The 7,782-nt window shown below is 38.4% G+C and overlaps 1 long non-coding RNA gene across 1 annotated transcript in view; it reads left to right on the forward strand.

The window, feature by feature from the left end:
• Positions 1 to 236: 236 nt before the first annotated feature.
• Positions 237 to 7,782, forward strand: part of LOC138170523 (uncharacterized) — an 8,294-nt gene continuing 748 nt past the window's right edge. Inside the window, exons 1-2 of the long non-coding RNA XR_011170647.1 lie at positions 237 to 478; positions 7,310 to 7,755. This is a non-coding gene — a long non-coding RNA (uncharacterized lncRNA). The remainder of the gene's footprint in view (positions 479 to 7,309; positions 7,756 to 7,782) is intronic.

A 7,782-nucleotide genomic window follows, 5' to 3' on the forward strand; every position in this document is an offset into this window, starting at 1 on the left:
AAAGCAGGCTCTGAGTTTCTTTCAGCTACAAACCACAAGTTCTGCTGGCCTTGTGTCATCCAAAGCCTCTAGAACTGGAGACTTCACCAAACCACTCATCTTTCTCCCCACCCTCCCTCCCCCGCCCCACTGCAAACCATAATCTTACAGGCAGACAATAAAGATAGAACAAGTATTCCAAAAAAATGACTAGCTTTGGAGTCTTAGAACGTGTCCCAACACTTTCTGCTGGTTTTTCTTTTCCCCAGGCACTCAGGGCACTGCCTGCCTTCTGCACCTGCCACAGGCAAGTGTCTCTGTCTTTCAGTAAAATTACTTTATGCATTTTTAGTGCAGGTCCTGGCCTGCTTTACATCCTGCTTTACCCGAATGATTATATCTTCCTTACTTCATTAACTTTCCAGCAGACTTTGAAAAGAAAAATCATCCCTCTGGTACCTGCTGTTTGATATTCCATAATGTTAGCATGGAAACAGAGGTAAGGAAAAAGAAGTCCTTGGTTTGGTCCCACTTATCTTCATCCATATATTTTATCTTTTCCTAATCAGATGATGTAACATAGAACCCCTTGCGAACCTTAAAACCCTTATTTAATTGCCAGATGTAGTCATTTTCTTCATTGATTAATTTCCAATGTACCAATTGTGTTATTTGAGTTGAGAAACTCTATCATAGAAGTTAAAGTGTTGGACTTGGGGTTAGAAAACAAAACAAAACTGAATACAAGTCCTACTTCAGACCCTTAACAGCTGTTTAACTCTGTAAAGAACACTAATATTCAGAGTCTCAGTTTCCTTATCTATAAAATAAGAATGAAAATAATAGCATCTATATTCCAATGTTGCTGAAAGGCTTAAATGAGGTTTTATACAAATATATATGCATATATCATGAAAGGACATAAGCTATATTATAGATAATTTCCTATAAACCATAAATTGTTAAATGAATTGTAATTATTAGTAGTTATATGTTCATATTACATTTTCTTTTTTGGTACTGGCAGATTTTCAGGGCAGTCTGCAACTGGGTGATGACATTAATGGATAACGATAATTGTTGGAGGGTTTGCAGAAAGATAGGCTTGCTAATGCATTGTTGGTGGAGCTATGAATCAATCCAACTATTCTGGAAAGTAAATTGGAACTATGCCCTGAAAATCAACAAACCATGTCTTTTAGCCAATTATCTCAATATTAGACCTATACATCAAAGAGATAAAAAAGAAAGGGAGTCACGTGTAAATGTATTTATAGCAACTATTTTTATCATAGCAACAAAATGGTAATTAAAGAAGTTTCTATCAATTGAGGAATAGCTGCACAAATCATGATTTATAAATGTGATGGATTAATATTTTGTCATAAGGGAGAAATGAGGAGAGAGATGGATTTAGAGAAACCTGAGAAGAATTATATGAACTGACATTTAGTGAAGTGGTCAGAACCAAGCAAACCATCTATAAAATAACACTGTAAAGAAAAGTAACTTTGAGAGACTTAAGAACATTGATTAATGTTATTATGACCAATTGTGATTCTATGGATCCTGTGATGAAATAGAAACATCTAGGTGGTACAGTGGATAGAATCTAATATTCAGAGTAAAAAAAAATCTGACTAGGCAAAACTGAAATTCTGTTTGTGAGGTCTATTTCAGGTGTACATATTGATAGACAAGAGAGTACTTGAAAATTAATTATTAAATTCTTTACTCATGAACAGAAGTTGCAAACATTTAATGTTCAATTATGGTGAGAGCAGGATGGACTGCAGACAATGTAAAAGGCTCACTGAGAGGAAGTATGCCCTTTTCTGAAGAACTCCAAAAGTGGCAAGGCCTGATCAAAGGTACCAAAGTGTAAGACAATCTGTATTATTACAAAAAACTCAGTACCTAAAGCATCAACATTTTTAAGCAGGGCATCAGTGTGCACCGGGAGAGGAAGATACTGATTCCTGCTTTATATCTTGCTTTAAACAGATGAATATACCTCTGAGTCCTGCCATAGTGGTGCTGTAGAGATAGCAAAGGACCTAGCAATGTAGGAAACTAATGGAGAACCTATGATATTCTGCCGTTCACTTCATATACTCCTTGAAGGTGCAATGGTTGCAAGTTTGCTACAGAGAAAAGAAAAGGGAAGTGCCTATGGACAGCATGGAACATTTAATAACAGGTTTCCTATATAAGGACCTCTCAAAGGATGTGAAAAACTTGTCAAGGAGTATGGAGAATATTTTGTAAATATATTATCTTATTGAAATTAATCTCTTTATATTATTTCCTATGTGCATATGTGTGGTAAGTGCTAGAATTTATTTTCATGTTGAAAATGGGGATGCAGAAAAAATTATTGAAAATCAAAGTGTATAGGGATAAAAAAGCTTGAGCACTCCAATGCTAGACTGACCCCAGTTATCATAGGTATGGTGCAGGATGAAATGATAAATTGCAGATAATAATATGTGTTCATCAAAGATAATCCCATCACCAGATAGAATTGATGGTTGGTGTATCAACAATGCCATATTCACAATGCCTATGGAAATTGCAGATATGCTGATATAATTATCCATCACAAAATACATCATGCTTGCCATATGGGGGAATAAGCTAGAAAATTTATTAAAATACCAAAAGACTGAGTCCCAAAACCAGAAAGTGAAAGCCATCAGAGTAGTTATGAAATTGGCACAGGTAGATAAAGTAGAAAGCACCCACACTCTCAAGCCTTTAAAACAGAACAGGCTACCTCAGGCAAAGGTCCTCCTCTCCCCACTCACAGCAACCACCCAGCGTCCAGGAAGCGCGCTCCCAGCAGCTCCGGCCCCTGGAAGTCCTCAGCAGGAGTCCTTAACAGAAATTCTGGCTGACTCAAAAAGGGCTTTGCCCTGCCACTGCTGCTGCCTCTGCTGCTGCTGCCGCCATCGCCACCACTGCTAGCCACCGCAGGAGCTCTAGTTTTGGCTTCCGCTTCCTCTTGCTCCACCCCTTCTTGCTACATCAGCAAGTCCAGTGGGGCATGGAAGATCTTTAAATCCCATAACCCTTACAGTTGGTCAGGGAAATAGTGATGAGAAGTGATAGATGGAGTGACTGGAAGAAACTGGAGTCAGCCTTGCAGGACCATAAGTTATGCTCTCAGGTTGGGTCACAGAAACCAAATGAGGGGCTAATTCAACTGGGTCTCACTGAAGAATTTCAGGCAAAGCCTACTGGAAGTTGGGTAAGTGGACAGAATCATTCTTTTTGGAAAGTTAAAAAGGTTTAGAACTAAAGGCCATGGTAACCTGCTTTGGGCAGCATACCAACAGATCATAGCCAGAGTATGGGCTGAGTTTTGTTACAGTTATGGATACAATGAACACACACATGCTGGGTATACTTGAGACAAGTATCTGGTCTTGCTTTTACAGTAGCTGAATTTCACTAGTCTGTCAATGGCAAACTGAGGCAATATTAGGGATGAAGGATACATGACTCACAGAAACTCTTTGACCCAACAACCTTTTTCAGTCCTTTCTCTGAATCCACAGGCCCCCATGAAGCTGTGACAATTGATCACGTGTGATAATTATATTCTAGCCATTTTATGAAGAACACTTACAAGATATCCTTTTGCTACCTCTATAGGGGCAAGGTCTATGTGGACTCAGGAAAAAGGACTACCCACATGTGGATTACATCATAGTGAATCTGGATTCACTTGGAAAGTCATGGATAAATGATGGACATCATAGTCCTGATATATCCAGACCTAGTAAATATTTCTGGAATTTAGGTATTAATTAGGATCAGCTCCACTCTATTCAGTGTACCGCCAATGTGTGGCTGGCAACCAGCTGGTATGCAATACTTAAAAATGATTATAATTCATGTCCCCTATGCAAATACTTACAGCTGGCAGAGAGCATCCAAGGAATACTATACCCTTCTACTCATGGCTGGATTGATATAGACGAGCTTGACTTTAGAGACTCTGCAGGAAAGGAAGGATTATCCAGGGAAGAAGCTCAGTGTGTGAGACCACATATCCAAGTTATACATTTGTCATAAAAGAACACCCTGGCCATGAGATTCATTATGCCATCCACAAATTATAGTTCTTGGCTTTTCAGTGAGCTGCCAATGGACTGTACCAGGCTACGTGTATGGAGTTCAGTTCCAAATATGGATGAACAATAACCCACTGACATATTTTGTTCAACTAAATTAGATGCTAACAATCAGAGATGGGTAATGACAATCATTAAGTATAACTTTAGGATATATATATATATATATATATATATGTATATATATATATATATATGTATATGTATATGTATATGTATATATCCAGAGAAGATGAATATGGATGTTGATGCCATAACCCTAACCCAAAAGTCTCATGTATTTGAATCCATGCTAATGACTATGAAAGGACTGAAGAAAATCTATTACAGCACCATTGATTGCCTGGGACTTCTGGAAAGTGTTCTATTGGTGGAAGTCAACCTGCTGTATTGTACTAATCCTCATTGCGCTAACTATCCTTAGATGATTGGCAAGTAAAGCAGCTGTATGAGTCTGTAAGAAATGATGTAAAGGTCAGCAGAAAAAGGGAGTGTGATCCTTGGGTGATCTAACTTGGATCCTCAGAATATTGTACTTTTGAAAGAATGACAGAAAGTAGAGATATGCAATGGAGTACTGGAAATGAAGTATGAAAATGTAAATTGATCTGTGACTATGAAAATACATAGAAACACATGATGAAGGGAAGTAGAGACACAGAAGCACTTACCCTTCCCTTACTCCATCCTCCCATACCCAAGATTGATAATTTCATTACTCCTTTGTGAATTTCTCAAGAAATTGCTTTTTTCCTACTGGCTTCTTTAAGAGATTTTAGGTCAATTTTATACATAGTGTTGTAGAGACTTAGGAAGATTCTGTTGTCTTTTAATTTCTTGACAATTACTTTGCTAATCTGCCTTGATGAAATAGTTTGCTGTTTGACTTGTGATTCTTATTCAGTTTGTGAATTAAAGATGCACTGAATGGGAGGTCAAAGTATGTTTTTTTCTTTCATAATTGGTTAAACACTACACTGAACCTCAAGGTAATGAGGGGTCGGAGAATGGGTTGGAAGGGTGGTTATACAAATGTTCACCTTTAAAGAATTCACTTTTAGGAACTCAGACCTCCTGTAGGGATAAAAAAAATATAAACCCCTACTCAAAACATTTGAGGGTCCTAAGCCTTATAATCACCTCTAGTCATTAAATTGGAAAGGATGTTGTCTTGTAGAACTCATTCACCACTTTTCTGGATATTATCATTTCCATTCTCCTCCATACTCTAGAAGCCTGTTCATATTTTCCTTTTATCCTATGCCCAGAGAGACTCATTACTCCCTGTTCAGTTTAAAGATCGTCTTTTGCCTCTAAGCCCAATTGGTTCAGGCTCACCTCTTCAGTCCTCAGCAAACATTGATCTGACTTCCTTTCTCTTATCTTTAATTGATCACACAGTCACCAAGATTTGGTAGTCAACTATTACTTTCTCTTCCACTGCTATCAGCACTTTCATATTCCTGATGACTGGCTACTTCCATAAACTTTGAGTCAAATGGTCAAATTCCTCCTGGAAGTCAAATGCCAAAGAAGCCTCATTAGTAAGGAATTGACTGGATAGCTTTCATTCATACCAATGCCTGCTATATGATTTGCAGCTAATCACTCTGTTCCAGATGTGGAGGATGATTTGGCTATAAATGACCATACCTTTGTTGTCAATGTTTTGACCACACAGTGATCAAACTACAAATATCACTCCTGAATATTTGACTTGAAAAGGCTTTTCTCATACTAATGATGCTTTCAAATTTGGGTTAGTGGTACCTTTAAGCTCTATTTTGACTAGCTCTGAGGTGGTGTACCCTCACCTATTTGATTGACAGCTCAGAATCCTCTTTGAATCCATGTGTATATTTGGTGTTGGGGGCAGGTGATGCTTTGGAAGTGCAGCCTAGGTTAAGGGAGGAGAGTGTGGGGTCTATATTTTACACATTTTTTCAAATGCACTTCATCTTGTCAAATCCCCTCTGAGCAAAAGCTCTACGAGCCTGAGGGAGGCCACATAATAGGGGCAGTGTAGAGCTAAACAGGCATGAGGGAGGTAAAAATCAACAAAAGTATGTGTGTCTGAGGGGGAGGAATATTTTCTTGACGGATTAAGTAGGAGGCTTAAGGGTACACAGAAAGCCACAAATTACCTAGGACAGAGTTCTAAAAAGCTAACTGCCACAGGAGGATGTAATGACATCGTGCTGAAGAGATTTCAAATGTGAAAAAAATCTCATTTTTGTTCTAATTCTTTCAGTTTTATATTGTATTCCCCCCCATTCCAAAATAGAAATAGAGAAGTTTTCTTGACATAGTTTAAATGGATAAAGGATGTTTTCATTTCTGGATTTAAGGTCATTGACAGCAATAAACATATCTTATTCTGCTTTATAGTTTCCCTAGCCTGGAACATGGAGCCTTGAATATTGTATGACCTTGATTCTGATTTACCTCCTTACCAATATCATGATAAATCTAAGACAGATTCCTATCATGTCTTATGAACTAACTAAGGAATCTAATTACCCAGCCAATTCAAAGGTTTCTTAATGCATATGATCAAGAGTGCCTTCCTTATATTTAACCAGACTTGGTTTCATTTGTTTGTAATGAAAGATTAGAAAATGATTAACTGTACATCTTTATCACTGTTGACCACACCTTCTCAATAGATTCACTTACCTTGACTCTTGAAACATCTTTTGTCTCTTGCCATTGTACTGAATACTTAAGGGGGATAGTCTCTTATATTCTTTCTTTGGCCCTCTATCATTTTTCTTTGCATTGTCTCTACTTTGACAATCCTGTTCAATCTCAAATTTCAGTGATCACATATACAAATGATTTCCATTATCTATAGCTCCAGCTTTGCCCTGACTCCCAATCCCAACCTCCAGAATCACATTTCCAATTATTTGTAGAATAATGTCACTTGTGTATCATTTCTGGACTTTTGCTAACATGTTTCAGTGGCCTTCCCCTCTGCCCTTGTGGATCCCTTTTCCCATTAGTGAGTTCCTCCTGAAAGGAGTCCAGATCAACCATGTTTCATTCTCCAGATTTTGCCACAGTACAAATACTCTCTCCCTCTCACCTTTTAAGTGATTTAAAAAAAAATATTGTCTTCCTCCATTAAAAAGTCACCTCCTGTAATAGTAATGGAATTTAAAGATCCCCTGCATTGGCTTGGTTTTCAGATTGATTGTGTCAAAATCCAGAGCTTATGAATCCCACTTGTGGGATGGACTTGTTGATGTGAAAAGAGAAGGCTGAATTGGGAGGAGCTGGTGATGTGAATCTAGAGAGCCACAAGCAGAGAGAGAGGCGGAAGAATTTTTTTGGAAGCAGCATCATGGAGGCAGAGAGAAGAGATGGAGAGGATTGCTGAGGGCCAGTTTGAACTGCCCAGGACTTTTGAGAGCTGCCACCCAGAGCTACCAAGGACTGAGGAGAAATGGCTATTATGCTGGTATTTTGTCTGTCTGTTTTGATGTTGTTTTGCCAGATTCGTCCACTGGTGAAGGACAATCTTGTTGTTGCAGAGGTCCTGGAACCTTGCTGTTGGTTCAGAGCTCCTGAGACTGTTCTGCAGACAGAAATTGAATTGTGTTCTCTGGTGAAGGCCAATGCTGTTGTTGCAGAGGTTCTGGAATTTTGCTGTTGGTTCAGA

Source organism: Petaurus breviceps, unplaced genomic scaffold, assembly GCF_028583685.1.
Source record: "Petaurus breviceps papuanus isolate PSGF00001 unplaced genomic scaffold, PetGlider_PUasm1.0 38, whole genome shotgun sequence".
Lineage (NCBI taxonomy): Eukaryota > Metazoa > Chordata > Mammalia > Diprotodontia > Petauridae > Petaurus > Petaurus breviceps.